Raw genomic sequence first — 20,367 nt, forward strand, 5'->3', positions numbered from 1 at the left:
GCCTATTTAAATTCTACAAATCAACTAGAGCAATTTGATTAGTATGACAAATGGTGAAATGCAAACTTGCTCTAGCTCTACAAGGGTTGCAAGCCACCTATCCGACAATTCTAGTAGCAATGATCACTTAACACACCACTTGCAATCCTACTCGCTAGATGAACTTGAAAAACAATGCAAGCTCTCAATTCTAATTACTCTAAAGAGCTTGCTACAACTAGTTTGCAAGAATGTAAATGAGTGAGTAGGATAATTATACCGCCGTGTAGAGGAATGAACCAATCACAAGATGAAGATTATGCCAATCACCAGGAGAATGCAAATGACAAGAGACAATAGATTTTCTCCCAAGGTTCACGTGCTTGCCAACACGCTAGTCCCCATTGTGTCAACCAACACTTGATGGTTCGGCAACTAAGAGGTGTTTCACAAACCTCATCCACACGATTAGACACCACAAGAACCTACCCACAAGTGAGGTAACTCAATGACATGAGCAATCCACTAGAGTTACCTTTTGGTGCTCCGCGGGGGAAGGTACAACTCCCCTCACAATCATCGGAGATGGCCACAAACAATCACCAACTCATGCCAATCCTCCACCGCTGCACCAAGCCATCTAGGTGGTGGCAACCACCAAGAGTAACAAGCAAAATCCACAGCGCAACACGAATACTAAGTGCCTCTAGATGCAATCACTCAAGCAAATGCACTTGGATTCTCTCTCAATCTCACAAAGATGATGGATCAATGATGGAGATGAGTGGGAGGACTTTAGCTAAGCTCACAAGGTTGCTATGTCAATGAAAATGTGCAAGAGAGTAAGCTTGAGTCGGCCATGGGGATTAAATAGAAGCCCCTACGAAATAGAGCTGTTGTACCCCTTCACTAGGCACTGATCGGGGTGACTGGACGCTCTGGTCCTACTGACCAGACGTAGGGCTCAGCGTCCGATCGTTCGATGGCGGCCACGTGTCATTCCGCGTTCAATAGGAGCCAACAGATCTCAACGATCAAGACTTGACTAGATGCGTCAGTTAAAAAGTGACCGGACGCTGGACCTCAGCGTCCGGTCATTTCCAGTAAGCTCCTAGAGACGCATTTCTTTGATCAGACACCACTTGACCGGACACAGCCAGCGTCCGATCAGTTACCCTAACTTCTGTGCAGCTACGTCAGCTCTGACCGAACGTAGCCATCCAGCGTCCGGTCAGTCAGAGGCCTAGCATCCGGTCGCATGACCGACGCTAGGTTATCACTGCCACGCCTAACCAGACACGCCGGTCCCCCTGAGATCAGTGTCCGGTCAGTTGTAAAACAGCGAGACTGGCCTTCTATCATCTCTATCTCCTTCACCCTTGCTCAAATGTGCTAACCACCAAGTGTATCACCTTGTGCACATGTGTTAGCATATTTTCACAAATATTATCAAGGGTGTTAGTACTCCACTAGATCCTAAATGCATGTGTAATGAATTAGAGCATCTAGTGGCACTTTGATAACCACATTTCGATATGAGTTTCACTCCTCTTAATAGTATGGCTATCTATCCTAAATGTGATCACACTCACTAAGTGTCTTGATCACTAAAACAAAATGGCTCCTATATTTTATGCATTTGCCTTGAGCCTTTTGTTTTTCTCTTTCTTCTTTTCCAAGTTAAGCCTTTGATCATAACCATGCCATCACCATTGTCATGATCTTTGTCATTGCTTCATCACTTGGAATAGTGCTACCTATCTCATGATCACTTTGATAAACTAGGTTAGCACTTAGGGTTTCATCAATTAACCCAAACCAAACTAGAGCTTTCAGCGTCGCGGTCCTATCCGTCACTAGCGCCATGCGCAGGCGTCATATGCCAGTCATGGTGCTCCACTCCATCCTGCCGAACATCGTGGTGAACTGACGCGCCCATCAGTGTTCATACGGGGGTTAGGCATAACAGCACCGGTACGCCTGATGCTGTTCTTGCTGTGAATCCTCCGGTATGGCCCGTCAAGGCCACGGGTTACATCGGGGCGTGCCGGTCTCTTCCCTGGTGTTAGAGCTTTAACTTAGACCCATATGCTTGAACCTAGAGTGGTTGGTGGTGGTATGGGTCTCCATCGGGCGAGGCGGAGCCTGCGACCTCAGGGTCGGGCGAGACGGAGTCCTCCCTCAGAGGTCGGGCGAGGAGGAGCGCAAATCCAAGGGTCGAGCGAGGCGGAGTCCTCCCCCAGAGGCTGGGCGAGGCGAAGCATAGACCCAAGGGTCGAGCGAGGCGGAGCCTGTGGCCTTAGGGTCGAGCGAGGCAGAGCGCAGGCCCAAGGGTCGGACGAGGCGGAGCTCGCGGCCTCGGGGTCGGGCGAGGCAGAGTCCTCCCCCAAAGGCTAGGTGAGACAAAGTGTAGATCCAACGGTCGGGCGAGGCGGAGCGCAGGCCTAAGGGTTGGGCGAGGCAGAACGCAGACCCAAAGGTCGGGCAAGGCGGTGCCCTCTCCTAGAGGTCGGAAGAAGTGGAGCTTGCACGCCGGAGGGTCAGTTGGAGCTATAGCCACGCTCTTGACTGCTCGGATGAGTCAATGTTGATGGTCATTAGCTTCTCCTCTTTGGGTACCCTATTATTGGTCCCCGACAGTAGCCCTGAGCCTATGGAGAAGTAGAAAACTCCTTCGGAGGTTTTTTTGAGTGGGAGGACTCTGATGGCCTTGGCCTTCTTTTGTCGTCCACGGCATGACCTGGGGACAGTGATTCCCTTTTGTCGAGATCGGACCCCTCGGGGGTATAGCCGTGAGGTTTGGTGGATCGAAAAAGGTCCTTTCCTGATTTTGACCCCTTGGAGGGTCTGTCATTCTGCGACCGTGTGTTCGGTCTCCTTGCGAGCAAAACTTTCCTCGAGCCCCCACGCGTAGCGGGGGTCCGGTCAAGGGTTGGCTTGTCTTTGTGATTGTCACCCTGTCTACGGTTTCCGCAACCAGAGGAGTTGAGCTAGCGTCACTTGCCTTGATGGCTCGAGTGACGCGCTCGGTGAGCTCGCTAACGGGCATGTTCGAGTGGAATCTGGGTCCATCGTTCATGATGGGGTCGGCATAGCCCTCATGTGCTATTCCATTGCTCCTTAACCCGCCTCCCGATAGATGCTCGGATCATTCCGAAGAGCGACTTAGGTGGTCCGCTGGCCTCTCCTCGATGGAGATTATGTAAGCTTAGCTCAAGGCTAGGATCTAACGAGAAGGCTGAGATGACCCTGTTTGCTTCTAAGCGGGTCGAGCGAAGGCCGCTGGGGCTCATCTGCATTTTCTCCCTTGGCTCTAGTCAACATGAGGTGGCCTCGAACCCTTCGCGGGTCGGCCTTCAAACCTCGGTCAGTTGGATTCCTGAGTTGGGGTCGGGCAGCTCGAGCCCCCGAGCCTCGTTGGGCTCGATAGGGGTCGGCCGAGTTTCAGGGTTCACCCCGTCAATGGTTTCCGCAACCAGAGGGGTTGAGCTAACGATACTTGCCTCGATGGCTCGAGTGTCGCACTCAGTGAGCTCGCTAACGGGCATGTTCGAGTGGAATCTGGGTCCATCGTTCGTTGATGGGGTCGACATAACCATCATGTGGCATTCCACTGCTCCTTAACCCGCCTCTCGGGAAATGCCCATGTCGCTCCGGTGAGCGACTTAGGTGGCCCACTGGCCTCTCCTCGATGGAGATTCTATGGGCTTGGCTCGACGTTAGGATCGAACGAGAAAGGTCTAGATGTCCCTGTCCGCTTCTAAGTGGGGTCGAGCAAGGCCGCTAGGGCTCATCTACGTTTTCTCCATTGGCTCTGTTTGATGCGAGGTGGCCTCGAGCCCTTCATGGGTCAACCTTCAAACCCTGGTCAATTGGATTCCTGAGTTAGGGTCACACGGCTCAAGCCCCCGAGCCTCGTAGGGCTCGGTAGGGGTTGGCCGAGTTTCATGCGTCACCCCATCCATGGTTTTCGTAACCGGAGGGGTTGAGCTAACGACACTTGCCTCGATGGCTCGAGTGTCGCGCTCGGTGAGCTCGCTAACGGGCATGTTCGAGTGGAATCCGAGTCCGTCGTTGGAGATTCTGTGAGCTTGACTCGTGGTTAGGATCAAATGAGAAAGGTCTAGATGTCCCTGTCTATTTCTGAGCAGGGTCGGGCAAGGCCGCTGGGGCTCATCTACGTTTTTCTCCCCTGGCTATTTGATGCAAGGCGGCCTCGAACCCTTCGCAGGTCGGCCTTTGAACCCTGGTCAGTTGGATTCCTGAGTTAGGGTTGGGCAGCTCAAGCCCTCGAGCCTCGTTGGGCTCGGTAGGGATCGGCCGAGTTTCATGCATCCCCCGGCCGTGGTTTTCTCAATCGGAGGGGTTGAGCTAATGACACTTGCCTCGATGGCTCGAATGTCGCGCTCGGTGAGCTCGCTAACTAGCATGTCCGAGTGGAATCCAGGTCTGTCGTTCACTGACGGGGTCGGTATAGCCCTCTGTGGCATTCCACTGCTCCTTAACTCACCTCCCGGCAGATGCTCGTGTCGCTCCGGAGAGCGACTTAGGTGGCCTGCTGGCCTCTCCTCGATGGAGATTCTGTGGGCTTGGCTCGAGGTTAGGATCAAACAAAAAAGGTCTAGATGTCCCTGTTCGCTTCTAAGTGAGGTCGGGCAAGGCCGCTGGGGCTCATCTATGTTTTTCTCCCCTGGCTTTGTTTGACGCAAGGCGGCCTCGAGCCCTTCGTGGGTCAGCCTTCGAACTCGGTCAGTTGGATTCCCAAGTTAGGGTCGGGCGGCTTGAGCCCCCAAGCCTCGTTGGGTTTGGTTGGGGTCAGCCAAGTTTCATGCATCACCCCGTCCGCGGTTTCCGTAACCGGAGGGGTTGAGCTAACGACACTTGCCTCGATGGCACGAGTGTCGCGCTCGGTGAGCTCGCTAACGGGCATGTCCGAGTGGAATTCGAGCCCGTCGTTCGCCGACGGTGTCGGCATAGCCCTCATGTGGCATTCCACTGCTCCTTAACCCGCCTCCCGGTAGATGCCCGTGTCTCTCCGAAGAGCGACTCAGGTGGCCCGCTGGCCTCTCCTCGATGGAGATTCTGTGGGTTTGGCTCGAGGTTATGATCAAACGAGAAAGGTCTAGATATCCCTGTCCGCTTTTGAGCGGGGTCGGGCAAGGCCGCTGGACCTCATCTACGTTTTTCTCCCCTAGCTCTTTGACGCAAGGTGGTCTCGAGCTCTTCGTGGGTCGGCCTTTGAACCCCGGTCAGTTGGATTCCTGAGTTAGGGTTGGGCGACTCAAGCCCCCGAGCCTCGTTGGGCTCGGTAGGGGTCGGCCGAGTTTCATGAGTCACCCGGTCCATGGTTTCCGCAACCGAAGGGGTTGAGCTAACGATACTTGCCTCGATGGCTCGAGTGTCGCGCTCGGTGAGCTCGCTAACGGGCATATCCGAGTGGAATCCAGGTCCGTCGTTCGCTGACGGGGTCGGCATCGCCCTCATGTGGCATTCCACTACTCCTTAACCCGCCTCCCGGCAGATGGCCATGTCGCTCCGGAGAGCGACTCAGGTGGCCCGCTGATCTCTTCTTGATGGAGATTCTATGGGTTTGACTCGAAGTTAGGATCGAACGAGAAAGGTCTAGATGTCCCTGTCCGCTTCTGAGCGGGATCGGACAAGGCCGCTAGGGGCTCATCTACATTTTTCTTCCCCGGCTCTGTTTGACGCATAGAGAGGAGCACCACTTCTACTTCAGCGGGCTTAACTTGAATGTCTTGTTTTGTGTACTAACCTAATATATATCATTTAGATAATCATATTTGATGTTCTTACATTTAAAAATTGATTGACAAAGTTGTCTAAAGTATATGCTTCGTATACAAAACATAATATCCTTTTAGTTTGATTCGCGTCTCAATTTTTTCCATGTACACTTCCTTTATTAATGATATAGGTAGCACGCCTTACTGTTTCAGCAGCATAGCTCAATTTGCAAGCATTTTACAGCAACTACTCAAATCTTTTGCACAAAAGGAGCTCAACAGAACCCCTGCATGACATTTGACAAGAGCGTAAAGGTGCAACTTACCTACCACTACATCAAAGCAAACAAAAAAAAACGCTACTTTAACTACAAGACATTCCATCGTCCATCCCTCACTCAGGAATCAGGATTACTTACATCACCCAAGCCCATAGGCGCTGATGTGCTTCACCCTGAACTTCCACTCTCCCTTGGCAACGTCGAAGGACACAAACTCTGCACCCTGCTCCTCCGCCTTCTTCACCAGCATCTCCCTGTACCTCTCCACCCTTGCTCCCTCGTGGTACTGCTCCCCAGGTCTTCTTGTTCACGCACTTGATGTTCAGAAGAGTCACCTCTGCAGCTTTGTTCAGCCCCTCACCCACTGGGGGCTTCTTGCTGTCGTCCCTGTACACAATCACCTCCCGGTTGTTGAACTCCACGATTGACTCCAGATCTAGACATCTCACGTCGGTCTCCCCCAAAAACTTGATGCTGCCGTAGCCATGTCGCCCCACAACAAAGTCCCTCACCTGACCACAGTAGCCTGCCTGCGCACGTTCTTTGGCCGCAATCTCCTCTATACTAGGCTCTGTGAAGTAATCTGCACGTGGAAGCGTAGGCAATAGCCTCTCGACTGAAGTAACATTCCCATTCTCATGCTGATCCATGGTCCTGGCCACATGCTGATTGTCATTTTCCACTGCAGGAGGCCTGCTGCTTGGTGACATGGCAGACTTACCACGCTCACTTTCAGTGGAAGCATCTGCACAATTTAATGAGATCAGTAACTGACATTTGCCATTGCAGGGGAAAATATTTATATGAAAATTCCAGTACAGTAATGAAAAGATTTACCTTCATATTTGTTCAAATCAGTAGCATTCTTCAAAGTCAATTGCCGGTCAGTTTCTCTCTGCAAAGGCCACTGCTCAATTGGACGAATTACCAGATTCCTTGTGTTCTCTCTAGGGATGAAAAAAGCATCCGCCTTCAGTGTTGCTGGAGATTCTTCATCATCAGCAAAGAATGGAACCTATATTGGAATAAAAAAGGAAACTGAGCAATGTGTTCAATGGTTTCTCAATGGCTTCCAAAAGCTCCATTAACAAATCATAAAATGAAACTTTGAAGTTATTCTATTCTTATAGGTCCAGTCATTCATTACCTTGCCATCAGATATTGGATTATATTTTCTCGGCAGCAGTTTTATCCTTCTCTGTGACAAATACCTAGGAACTGCCATGCACAATGCTCTACTTTGAAGAGGCTTCTCAGCAACCTGCAGAACAGTAAGAAGTTGCAATTCAGCACCTCTTCATATGTGGTACCTGGCTACCTGCTTATGGCACCTTTAGTACCACACCTTCCTAATTAACAACCACCATCTTGCTACTATCTCTACGTCCACCTACTCTACATAAACAATTGAAAATGCTTAAAACTAACCGGCAAACTTGAAATCCCATATTGAACTGATGGTGAAGATCCACCATTCCCAATAGACATCTGAGGCATTGCTGGAAGCGTCCCAAATGGATTTGAAACAGGAGCAGGCTGCATGACCATACTGGACTGGCTAGGAGTTCTGTGAAAAATGCAACAGGATACACCATGTTAAACTGAATAATGTATTACTTTAGTCAAAAGAAAAAAAACGAATCATAAGTGTCGCCAAAACTCATTTGTGAATTGTGGGATAATTATGATCTCTGCCAAAACCATGCTCTTAAACTACAGATATAAAATAACAATCTGGCAGTCTCATGGCATCAAATATAAGCTACTCTCCATGAACAATCAAGTTTTTTTTTCCTTCTTTGCCTACACCATACTCCATATTAGACTGATCGTAATATTGTTTTTCCTTCACCTTGTTATAACTAATCAGTGTTTTAATCCATCAAAAAGAAATTACTAAATAGAAAAGAATAATCATGCACATTTGAGAAATAGCAGATCATACGGCTGTCCAATCAAGGCCTGATTCGTAGTGTTGGAAAAACCAGGGAATCCACCTGTAGAAGCTGCTGTATCCATGCAGGCAGGCATTTGAACATAAGTTAAGCCCCAAATTAGTCTTTGAAGATAAATTATTAAAAAAAGAGAAATGTGTAAATATAAAATACTGACCTGGTTGAATCGGAGGAGGTTGGATGGAGAACATGTTTGAAGTTTGAGCAGCGGCAGATGGCTGAAATGTTGGCTAAATCATTAGAAGCAAAATAAATTAAGTACTAATAAATAAGAAATGATAACGAGAATCTAGTAATCATGGTTATTAAGGCGGTAAGGCAGGGCGTGGCGAGCCACCCTATTGAGTCGCCCAGGTGACACCTAGGCGAGGCAAGGCGACGCCATATGAATATGAAAAACTTCAGAGCTGTAGTATGGAGAAGGTAGGAAAAGGGAATTAAAAAAGAAAAGGGGAACAACTAAGAAAGTCCAGCCCAAGAGACCACCAAACAGCCCATGCAACCTTCCCTAAGCATGACCTAGAGCTGCCACTCCCCCTCCTGAGACCCCTTCCATCAGGCGGCGAATCTATCTCTCCCTCCCACCGCCTCCCATTCACATCTGTTGCTGCCTCCGTGGCACCTCTCCTCCAGTCCTCCCCGCCTCTTCCCCCTTCCCTTCTCCAATGCTGGTGCCGCCCCCTTCCAGATCCCTCTCCACTCTATGCAGATCGAGAGCTGCTGACCTGCTGCTGCCCCTCTCACATCCCTGATTCTGCAGTTGGCCGGTGAGGAAAGCTGACATGGCCACGTGAGCCGATGGGGATGGGGCGAAGATAGGAGCTTGGCCTTCCCTGAATCATGCTGGTCATCCTCTAGTTCTTCCTCTTTCTTCTCCCTCCCATCATCTCTTGTTTTGCTGGATTTTGGTCGTGGAACGCCCAGGAATTTTTAGCGCCTGGATGCCTAGGCGGCGCCTTAAAAACCATGCTAGTAATAAAATATGAGGACAAAATGACAAAGGATACTTACTGTTGAAAAAAGTGAAGGCCCGCTGCTTCCAAACAGACTGCCAGGATTAGTTGAACCGAATAGGTTCCCAGAGGAGAAAGCTGGTGTATTTGATATCGGTTGAGCAAATGATGAGGAAAATAGTGGGGCTGATTGAGTGTTAGCAAACGATGAGCCGGTGCCAAATGGACTTGGATTATTCATCATTGATGTGCCAAATAACGATGATGTACCAGAAGCAGGATTTGTATTTACAAATACTGATGGCGAAGTACTTGCTGGAAATGTAGAAACACCTGTTTGCCCAAACATTGTGGTACTAGTGGATGATGTGAATGGGCTCGAACTTGCAACTGATGCATTGCTAAATGAGGTGAATGGTGAAGAAATAGTTGGAGCAGGCTTAGGAACAAATGGATTGATCGTTGAAAATGAGTTTGTGGCAGGCAGGTTAAATGGATTGCTTGTCGGAGCAAAAGCATTCTGTTGTGATGATGGAAAGCTAGGTGCCGCTGCTGGAGTTCCAGAAGGGTTTGGTCCACCTGCAAGTACAAGTATTAAGAGTGTTGCATTTGTTTCACAAGAAACAACAACAACAAAAACTTTAAGTCCCAAACAAGTTGGGGTAGGCTAGAGTTGAAACCCAGCAGAAGCAATTAAGGTTCAGGCACATGAATAGCTGTTTTCCAAGCACTCATATCTAAGGCTAAGTCTTTGGGTATATTTCATCCTTTCAAGTCTCCTTTTATTGCCTCTACCCAAGTCAACTTCGGTCTTCCTCTGCCTCTCTTCACGTTACTATCCTGGCTTAAGATTCCACTACGAACCGGTGCCTCTGGAGGTCTCCGTTGGACATGTCCAAACCATCTCAACCAATGTTGGACAAGCTTTTCTTCAATTGGTGCTACCCCTAATCTATCACGTATATGATCGTTCCGAACTCGATCCCTTCTTGTATGACCACAAATCCAACGCAATATACGCATTTCCATGACACTTATCTGTTGAACATGTCGTCTTTTCGTAGGCCAACATTCTGCACCATACAACATAGCAAGTCTAATCGCCGTCCTATAAAACTTGCCTTTTAGCTTATGTGGTACCCTTTTGTCACATAGGACACCAGATGCTTGGCGCCACTTCATCCACCATGCTTTGATTCTATGACTAACATCTTCATCAATATCCCCGTCCCTTTGTAGCATTGATCCTAAATATCGAAAGGTATCCTTCCTAGGCACTACTTGCCCTTCCAAAACTAATATCTCCCTCCTTCCGAGTAGTAGTGCCGAAGTCACATCTCATATACTCAGTTTTAGTTCTACTGGGTCTAAAACCTTTAGACTCCAAAGTCTCCCGCCATAACTCCAGTTTCTGATTCACTCCTGTCCGGCTTTCATCAACTAGCACTACATCGTCCGCGAAAAGCATACACCAAGGGATGTCCCTTGTGACCTCATCCATCACTAAGGCAAACAGATAAGGGCTCAAAGCTGACCCTTGATGTAGTCCTATCCTAATCGGGAAGTCATCCGTGTCTCCATCACTTGTTCGAACACTAGTCACAACATTGTTGTACATGTCCTTAATGAGCCCGACGTACTTCGTTGGGACTTTATGTTTGTCCAAAGCCCACCACAGAACATTCCTTGGTATTTTATCATAAGCCTTCTCCAAGTCAATAAAAACCATGTGTAGGTCCTTCTTTTTCTCCCTATACCGCTCCATAACTTTTTTTGTTAAAAAAATGGCTTCCATGGTTGACCTTCCGGGCATAAAACCAAATTGGTTCATAGAGACCCGCGTTATTGCTCTCAAGCGATGCTCGATAACTCTCTCCCATATCTTCATAGTATGGCTCATCAACTTAATTCCCCGGTAATTAGTACAACTTTGAATATCCCCTTTATTCTTATAGATCGGTACCAATATACTTCTCCTCCACTCGTCAGGCATCTTGTTCGATCGAAAAATATGGTTGAACAGCTTGGTTAGCCATACTATAGCTATGTCCCCGAGGCATCTCCACACCTCAATTGGGATATCATCCAGTCCCATCGTCTTACCCCCTTTTATCCTTTTCAACGCCTCTCTGACCTTAGATTCTTGGATTCTCCACACAAAACGCCTATTAGTGTCATCAAAAGAGTCATCCAACTGAAAGGTTATGTCCTGTATTCTCACCATTGAACAATTTGTCAAAATACTCTTGTCATCGATGTCGGATCTCATCCTCCTTCACCAAGAGATGCTCCCTTTCATCCTTAATGCACTTAACTTAGTTGAAGTCCCTTGTCTTTCTCTCACGAACCCTAGCCATCCTATAAATGTCTTTCTCTCCTTCCTTCGTACTCAAATGTTGGTAAAGATACTCGTACGCTCTACCCATTGCCACACTTACAGCTCGTTTTGCAGTCTTCTTTGCCACCTTATACTTCTCTATGTTGTCCACACTCCTGTCATGGTACAAACGTCTATAGCATTCTTTCTTCTCCTTAATAGCCCTTTGGACTTTCTCGTTCCACCACAAGTATCTTTAGCCTCGCCTAGACTTCCTTGGGTTACTCCACACACCTCTGAGGCCACCTTCCGAATGTTGGTTGCCATCTTCTCCCACATGTTGTTTATGTCATCTTCTTCCTTTCAAGAGCCCTCTTTGATAACCCTTTTCCTGAATACCTCTGACGTCTCCCATTTCAATTTTCACCACTTTGTTTTTTCAATCTTAGCTTGTTTATCCCTACAGGCACGCACCTAAAAACGAAAGTCTGCCACCAAAAGCTTATGTTGAGAAACAACACACTCCCCTGGTATCACCTTACAACCCAAGCATGCTCGTTTGTCCTTTCTTCTTGCGAGGACAAAATCAATCTGGCTAGAGTGTTGTCCGCTACTGAAGGTCAATAGATGAGATTCTCTCTTTCTAAAGAAAGTGTTGGCTATCATCAGGTCAAAAGCTACCACGAAGTCCAGAACTTCCTCCCCCTCCTGATTCCTACTACCATACCCAAAATCCTCCATGAACTACCTCAAAACATACGCTCGTAGTACCTACATGCCCATTAAGATCTTCCTCCTATAAAAACTTCTCACTACTAGGTACAACTCTAATCAGACCATCTAAGTCTTCCCTGAACTGTCTCTTAGCACTCTCGTCGAGGCCTACTTAGGAGGCATACGCACTAATTACGTTCAAGACCATATCACCAACGACAAGCTTGACTAAGATAATCCTATCTCCTTGCCTTCTCACTCCCACCACACCATTCTTGTGAGGCTCTTATCAATCAAAACTTCTACTCCATTTCTATTCGCTGACTGTCCCTGTGTACCAAAGCTTGAAACCTGTATTGTTCACCTCCTTCGCCTTCTGATCCTTCCATTTAGTCTCTTGAACGCATAATATATTTACACGCCTCCTAGTCGCGGTATCAACTAATTCTCTTAACTTATCTGTAAGCGATCCTTACATTCCATCTACCTAAACGAATCCTAGTTGGTTCGACTAGCTTCCTTACCCTTTCGCACCCGTCGACTCAGGTGTGAAGAAAAAATTACAATTTGCATGGACCAAAGAAATCCAGCAATAAATAATAAACAATTAATGAAGGGAATAGCAGCATGTTTTCTTTGTCAATTCTATTCAGATTTCAAGGTGTATCATAAGCCAGGGTATAACATAATAGTCACTCCAGCTCATGCAAAAACAAGCATGACAAAAGAATACACGGAAGTAAGTATGGTTTAGAGGGGGTTTGCAAATCAAGCAAAATCATTGATCCCCAAACAAACAATTTTCCTCACCTTTGTCTCCACGCTGATAGTCTTCCCACCTCAATTCTTCATGACTCTTGTCTTTGTATTTGTATTCAGGCATCGCTGATATGGAATCAAGTTTTGCAGCAGGCTGAGTACCACTAGTAGCACTGTCAACATCTGGTGTTTGAGCATAAGGTTTTATTCTGGTTCCTCCACCTTGATCACGCTGATAGTCTTCCCACCTCAATTCGTCATGACTCTTGTCTTTGTATTCAGGCATCGCTGATATGGAATCAAGTTTTGCAGCAGGCTGAGTACCACTAGTAGCACTGTCAACATCTGGTGTTTGAGCATAAGGTTTTATTCTGGTTCCTCCAGCTTGATTAGCAAATTGTGGTTGCCCAAAAGCTGGCGCTGCTGTCTGTGAGCCTGAAACTCAAAGGGAACAAACAATTGGTCAAACAGGTATAAGATGACCTGGACAGTGTAAAAACAGTTAAAAAGAAAGATTTGCAATAAAATAGGTCTACTGGAGTAATAAGAAAGAACAAAAGAATCAATAAACATCAACTGCTACATCATATATACTCAGACTGTTATTCAGTGACCATTACATCATAACTAGCTCAAATAATGTGAATATCCAATGGGAAAACCTACCAAATGCAGGAGCTGCTGCACCAAAAGGTGACGGAGTTGCTCCAAAGGGAGTGCTACCAGAGGAAAGTGTTGTTTGTCCAAAAGATGGTGAAGAGCCAAAACTGAAGGCGCTAGCTGATGTGCCAAATGAAGGTGTGCTTGAAGATCCAAAACCTGGAGTAGTACTACTCACACCAAATGTTGTGGTCCCTGAAGTTCCAAAACCAGTAGCAGATGTACCAAAGGCTGTAGAACCAAACGCTAGGGTGCTAGAAGCACCGAATAAAGATGTTGATGTTGAACCAAATGCTAGGGTAATCGTGGCACTGAAGGCCGGTGTAGTTGTGGTGCCAAAGGCTGGTGTAGTTGTACCAAATGCCGGCGTAGTCGTGGTACCAAATGCCGGCGTAGTTGATGCACCAAAAGTGCTAATGCCAAATGTTGGTTGTGTTTGCTGGAACGTGCTACCAAAAGGACTTGACTGGCTAGGAGTTGATCCAAACCCCCCAAAAGATGGTGAAGAGACAAAACTGAAGGCGCTAGCTGATGTGCCAAATGAAGGTGTGCTTGAAGATCCAAAACCTGGAGTAGTACTACTCACACCAAATGTCGTGGTCCCTGAAGTTCCAAAACCAGTAGCAGATGTACCAAAGGCTGTAGAACCAAACGCTGGGGTGCTAGAAGCACCGAATAAAGATGTTGATGTTGAACCAAATGCTGGGGTAATCGTGGCACTGAAGGCTGGTGTAGTTGTGGTGCCAAAGGCTGGTGTAGTTGTACCAAATGCCAGCGTAGTCGTGGTACCAAATGCCGGCGTAGTTGATGCACCAAAAGTGCTGATGCCAAATGTTGGTTGTGTTTGCTGGAACGTGCTACCAAAAGGACTTGACTGGCTAGGAGATGATCCAAACCCCCCAAAAGATGGTGAAGAGACAAAACTGAAGGCGCTAGCTGATGTGCCAAATGAAGGTGTGCTTGAAGATCCAAAACCTGGAGTAGTACTACTCACACCAAATGTCGTGGTCCCTGAAGTTCCAAAACCAGTAGCAGATGTACCAAAGGTTGTAGAACCAAACGCTGGGGTGCTAGAAGCACCGAATAAAGATGTTGATGTTGAACCAAATGCTGGGGTAATCGTGGCACTGAAGGCCGGTGTAGTTGTGGTGCCAAAGGCTGGTGTAGTTGTACCAAATGCCGGCGTAGTCGTGGTACCAAATGGAGAGAATTCCTTATTTGACACCAGACAAATGACCCGTTCCTTTTTTGGCCCTTAAAAAATTTTCGTTCCCTATTTGACACCAAGTTCAACTTTCGTTCCTTATACGACACTCCGTCGGGTTTGCCATCCGTGAACCGTTAACTGACATGTGGGCCCCACCACCCTTCTCCCCTTAACTGACATGTGGACACCAGACAAAACAACGGCGGCGCTTGGACGGGGCGCATCCGCGCGTGGAGGTGGCGGCGCAGGCGCGCTCGCACGGCCAGGGGCGCGTCCCATCCCCGCAGAGCCAGCACCCCGCAGAGCCCATGCCCACCCCACCCGGATGGACACCGGCCGGCCGATTCCCCACTCGATCCACTCGCCGCGGCTGCGCATATCATCGACGACGGACGACGACACCTCGATCACCCACTGTCCAATCCGCGGGACCACAGCCCCGCCGGCCGGAGCCGGACCCCCATCTGCCCGCGCCCGCTCTGCCTGCTACCAGGACTGCTAGCTCGCTCATCAGTCGCGTGAGGAAATAGCTTGCTGCTGCGAGAGCTAGCGAGGTCGCCTAGCTTCTTCCGGGTTCCCCAAACACTCTATAAGTAGAAAGAACTAGCCACAGCGGCAAGAGAGCTCCCCTCCCCTCCCCTGGATCGTGTGGTGCGTGGTGCAACGACGTGCGCGCGCCCCGAGCTGGTGGGGTGAGGAGCTGCGGTCGTCGCCTCGTTGGTGACCCATTATTGCTGGGCTGGCCGTGGCCGGCCTGCTGTGGTGTGGTCTGGAGGAGGAGGAGGAAGAGCTAGCGGCAGGGAGGGCTCGATCGACCGGCACGCAGCGGCGGCGGCGGCCATGCAGCGCGGGGACCCGCTGGTGGTGGGGCGCATCATCGGCGACGTGGTGGACCCCTTCGTGCGCCGGGTGCCGCTCCGCGTCGCCTACGCCGCGCGCGACATCTCCAACGGCTGCGAGCTCAGGCCCTCCGCCACCGCCTCCTGCTGCTCCAGTTCCTGGACGACCTGAGCGCGAGTAGGAGGACGCCGTGGAGCGCGCGGACTCCGCCCCCCGTGACGACGGCGGCGGCGTTGGCGGCTCAGGCCTGCCGTTGAAGATGGCGTTGAGGAACCCGCGAGCCGCGCACCAAGGGACGCCGGCCTCCTTGGCAGCCTTCTTCTCCGGCACGGGCTCGGACTTCGCGGCGGCGGCGACGCTCGAGACGAGAGCCCGTCATAGCTGGAGCACTCGGAGAGTCGGAGAAGCTCGACGTGGTGGCACCGTGCGGCCCTGGAGCCGCCGCCGCAGCCTTGCTGCCACGATAGCTCCTCGCCGCGGGGATGGGACGCGCCCCTGGCCGCGCGAGCGCGCCTGCGCCGCCACCTCCACACGCGGATGCACCCCGTCCAAGCGCCGCCGTCGTTTTGTCTGGTGTCCACATGTCAGTTAAGGGGAGAAAGGTGGTGGGGCCCACATGTCAGTTAACGGTTCACGGATGGTAAACCCGACGGATTGTCGTATAAGGAACAAAAGTTGAACTCGGTGTCAAATAGGGAACGAAAATTTTTTGAGGGCCAAGAAAGGAACGGGTCATTTGTCTGGTGTCAAATAAGGAATTCTCTCTACCAAATGCCGGCGTAGTTGATGCACCAAAAGTGCTGATGCCAAATGTTGGTTGTGTTTGCTGGAACGTGCTACCAAAAGGACTTGACTGGCTAGGAGATGATCCAAACCCCCCAAAAGATGGTGAAGAGCCAAAACTGAAGGCGCTAGCTGATGTGCCAAATGAAGGTGTGCTTGAAGATCCAAAACCTGGAGTAGTACTACTCACACCAAATGTCGTGGTCCCTGAAGTTCCAAAACCAGTAGCAGATGTACCAAAGGCTGTAGAACCAAACGCTGGGGTGCTAGAAGCACCGAATAAAGATGTTGATGTTGAACCAAATGCTGGGGTAATCGTGGCACTGAAGGCCGGTGTAGTTGTGGTGCCAAAGGCTGGTGTAGTTGTACCAAATGCCGGCGTAGTCGTGGTACCAAATGCCGGCGTAGTTGATGCACCAAAAGTGCTGATGCCAAATGTTGGTTGTGTTTGCTGGAACGTGCTACCAAAAGGACTTGACCGGCTAGGAGATGATCCAAACCCCCCAAAAGATGGTGAAGAGCCAAAACTGAAGGCGCTAGCTGATGTGCCAAATGAAGGTGTGCTTGAAGATCCAAAACCTGGAGTAGTACTACTCACACCAAATGTTGTGGTCCCTGAAGTTCCAAAACCAGTAGCAGATGTACCAAAGGCTGTAGAACCAAACGCTGGGGTGCTAGAAGCACCGAATAAAGATGTTGATGTTGAACCAAATGCTGGGGTAATCGTGGCACTGAAGGCCGGTGTAGTTGTGGTGCCAAAGGCTGGTGTAGTTGTACCAAATGCCGGCGTAGTCGTGATACCAAATGCCGGCGTAGTTGATGCACCAAAAGTGCTGATGCCAAATGTTGGTTGTGTTTGCTGGAACGTGCTACCAAAAGGACTTGACTGGCTAGGAGATGATCCAAACCCCCCAAAACTTGGCTTCTGTCCAAACAAAGAACCTACAGAATGTGACATCACATATAGTACAGAAGATCTTGTTAGGCCAACATAGTGACAAATGAACTTGCATAATTTCACATGAGTAGCTATTTTTAGAACAATGAAAAATGCAAAAATAAATAAAGCTTGTAAGATATGGGTGAAACTGAAAAGAACAATTACGCATAAAACTGGCATCATTAATTAGACAATCTAGAAAGTGGCTTCGTCTGACAATCTAGTATGATCAGCATGGAAAACCAGCAAGAGAGGAAAGCAATATATAATGCATAGTACATACCAGAGGATGTGGCACCAAAGGCAGGAGTGGGGGTTGCACCGAAGGCTGGCGTAGAGCTCCCGAACGGAGAGGAGGATGGAGTGCCAAATGTGGGAGTGGATTGCTGCTGGCCAAAGGCACCAGTGGATGTTGTGCCAAATGCGGGAGTGGATTGCTGCTGGCCAAAGGCACCAGTACATGTAGTTGCAAAGAGCAAGCTTCCAGTGTGTGCCCCAAAAGTTGTGGTCGGGCTGCCAAACGATTTTGGGGCAAAGGGATTGTTGGCAGCAGTGGAAGACTGGCCGAATCCCTGCGGAGTTCCAAATGAGGTCTGGCCAAATGGGCTGGTGGACGACTGCCCGAATGCTGCAATGAAGATAGCATACACGAGAGGTGAGAAGATAATCAACACTGCAAAAAAGAAAAAAAGAAAAAAAAAGTATACTCTCTATGGAGACATGTAAGGGCTTGCAGCAAGGGAAACTTGAACTGTGCAATCGTAATCAGGTATTGCATTGTACCAGCTAGCATATATTATACAAATATAAATGAAAACGATGAGCACCGAAGCATTCTTCTGCTTTATTTGCAAGTAGATAAAAGAGTTTGGTTAGGTGTTCCATGGATCCTTGAAGTTGAGACTGCAAGTATTGACGAAACCCTAGTGTGTGGAGGCATATGGACAATCCATCGAAATATATGAAATTGAATAATCAATCGAACGGGAAGGAAGCGCGACAGTAGCAATACATACATACATACATACGAGAACGGAATCGAGGATTTAAAAGCAAGGTCATGGAATCCAATGTGATGGAATCGACGAGAATAGGAGGGGATTAGGGGATCAGCGCTTACGGTTGGTGGAGCCGAACATGGCTGCCCATGCTTATTGTCTTGTAGCGTGAAGGTAGTGCCGACGCGACTCGATCACCGGCGGCGGCGAGGTGTGGTCTGGTTCTGGGTCTGCCACTCTCGCCCCTCTCTCTCTCTCTCTCTCTCTCGGCGAGGGGAAGGGAAGGCGATGGGGATCTACCTGGCGATACGATTCTGTCTCAATGAAGGGTGGGCCCCTAGTTGCGCCGCGGCTTTATATGGCGACCTGTGTGATGTACAGATATGAGACACACACGAAACAGTAGCTTACGTCCAACGCTCTTCCACGCGGCGTATCAGGTAAGCACGAGACAGCTAGCGTGGATTCCACGCGTGCGGGGCGGGGGGCGGGGGGCGGGGACGCAGGGCAGGCGGCAGGTGCCAGGTGGAAATCTTCCGGTCCGACTTCGGAGCAGTGCGTCCACCCCAGGATGAAATGTCAGATTGTGTACCGGGCTTTTACAGCCTGTTCGTTTGGCTGTGGCATGTCGTAAACGATCGTAAATTTCTAGCCGGAACAGTATTTTTCTCTCACACAAATCAGCCAGCAGTACTTCTTCACGAACCAGCAACGATATGAACCAGCCAAACGAACAGGCTGTTAGTCTGTCTCTGACGTGAGCCTCATTGGGGAACTAAACCTAAAATAGGTCTTCAACATAATATCTATAGCCTCCAACAGACTACCTATATGAAAGACTTATTTTAGGTATCAGGAGAGACATAACTCAAATCTGAGTATCCTTTCTCCTGTAAACCTATTTGTAGAAAGGGTTGTCTTTTGGGTCTGGTTGCTGAAGAAGACTAAAAATATGTATTGAACCCTTTACTGTAGCTAGGGCTAGATATCAAGCCAACTACAGATTTTTTCAAGCTTTTTAAAAAAATTGGCATAATGTTATTTATCAGTCTCCTGAGTTATTTGAGACCCAACTTCATGTTGAGCCTGACGAGCCGAGCCAAGGTCGAAAGTATTCTCAATCAACTCATTTTCATTTTAAAAGAAAAACGAGTTCAGTTAGAGCACTTTTGAACCGAGCCAGCTCAACGAGTTTTTAGCCTGTTCATTTTGGCTGTGGCTTGTCGTAAACGATCGTAAATTTTCAACCAGAACAGTATTTTTCTCTCACACAAACCAGCCAGCAGTACTTTTTTACGAACCAGCAACGAAACGAACCAGCCAACCGAACGTTATACATGTGCCGATTAACTAACCTGAAGCCCAACTGATTAGGCACGGCATCGTTCCCCTTGCATGAAAATAAAATATATATTAGACTAAAATAAGCACGTTCAACGGTTGAGATCCAAATACCAGGTGTTATAAAAATTTTGAGGCCTTTTTTTCTTATTTAAGTGGGAAAAAAACTAAACATCGCTAATTTCTTCCAAAATCGAAAGATAGAATATAAATTCTCAGATTCGAAAGAAAAAAAGAGAAAGTGCGTGGCTTAGATGGGGAAAAAGAAAGTGTGCGGAAGATAGACAAGAAGCTTACCCATGATCTGCGGAGAGGGATGGAGGGAGGCTGAGTTAGCTCTGCCCAGATCCGAGCAGCCGATGATCACCCCCGACCCCGAGCAGCCACCACGCTAGATCTGCATCCTGGGTCGCGTTGTGGGCTGCTGCCCTCTTCTTCCGCAGCGAAGCAGAGCAGGGCGGGACTGGGCGGCGGCGACGCAGCACGGGAAAGGATTGGAGCGGAGGGGCCGGACTTGCAGCGAGGCTTGGGCTCAGTGGCGAGGCGATGGATGGACGGGCGAACAGATGCGGGAGCACGCTGAGTCGTTTCCTTTCGCGCCATGAAAGTTTCCATTAGGTCTGAGCTTTTGTTTATCCAATCTAATATTTCCTGTGAACCAAAGGCAGCTGTAGGAAAAATTAAGGAATCCAAATCCTACATAATTCCTATGCTAATCCTACGATCCAAAGGAGCCCAAAAAGTTATTTACTCCCGCCGGTTTCCTAAGGGATATCATTTTGGACAGTCACATAGTCTTAAAAAACAATTTTAATTGTTACTTTTTATTATAAAATATAGTTAATATATATTTTTATGAAACTACATTTAAAGATGAATCTACATACATCACTTTT

The 20,367-nt window shown here is 48.7% G+C and overlaps 1 pseudogene; it reads right to left on the minus strand.

Annotated features, from left to right (window-relative positions):
* Positions 1-5,867: 5,867 nt before the first annotated feature.
* On the minus strand, positions 5,868-20,095 carry LOC136549940 (nuclear pore complex protein NUP98A-like; annotated as a pseudogene).
* Between the last annotated feature and the right edge of the window lie 272 nt (positions 20,096-20,367).

Source organism: Miscanthus floridulus, chromosome 4, assembly GCF_019320115.1.
Source record: "Miscanthus floridulus cultivar M001 chromosome 4, ASM1932011v1, whole genome shotgun sequence".
NCBI lineage: Eukaryota > Viridiplantae > Streptophyta > Magnoliopsida > Poales > Poaceae > Miscanthus > Miscanthus floridulus.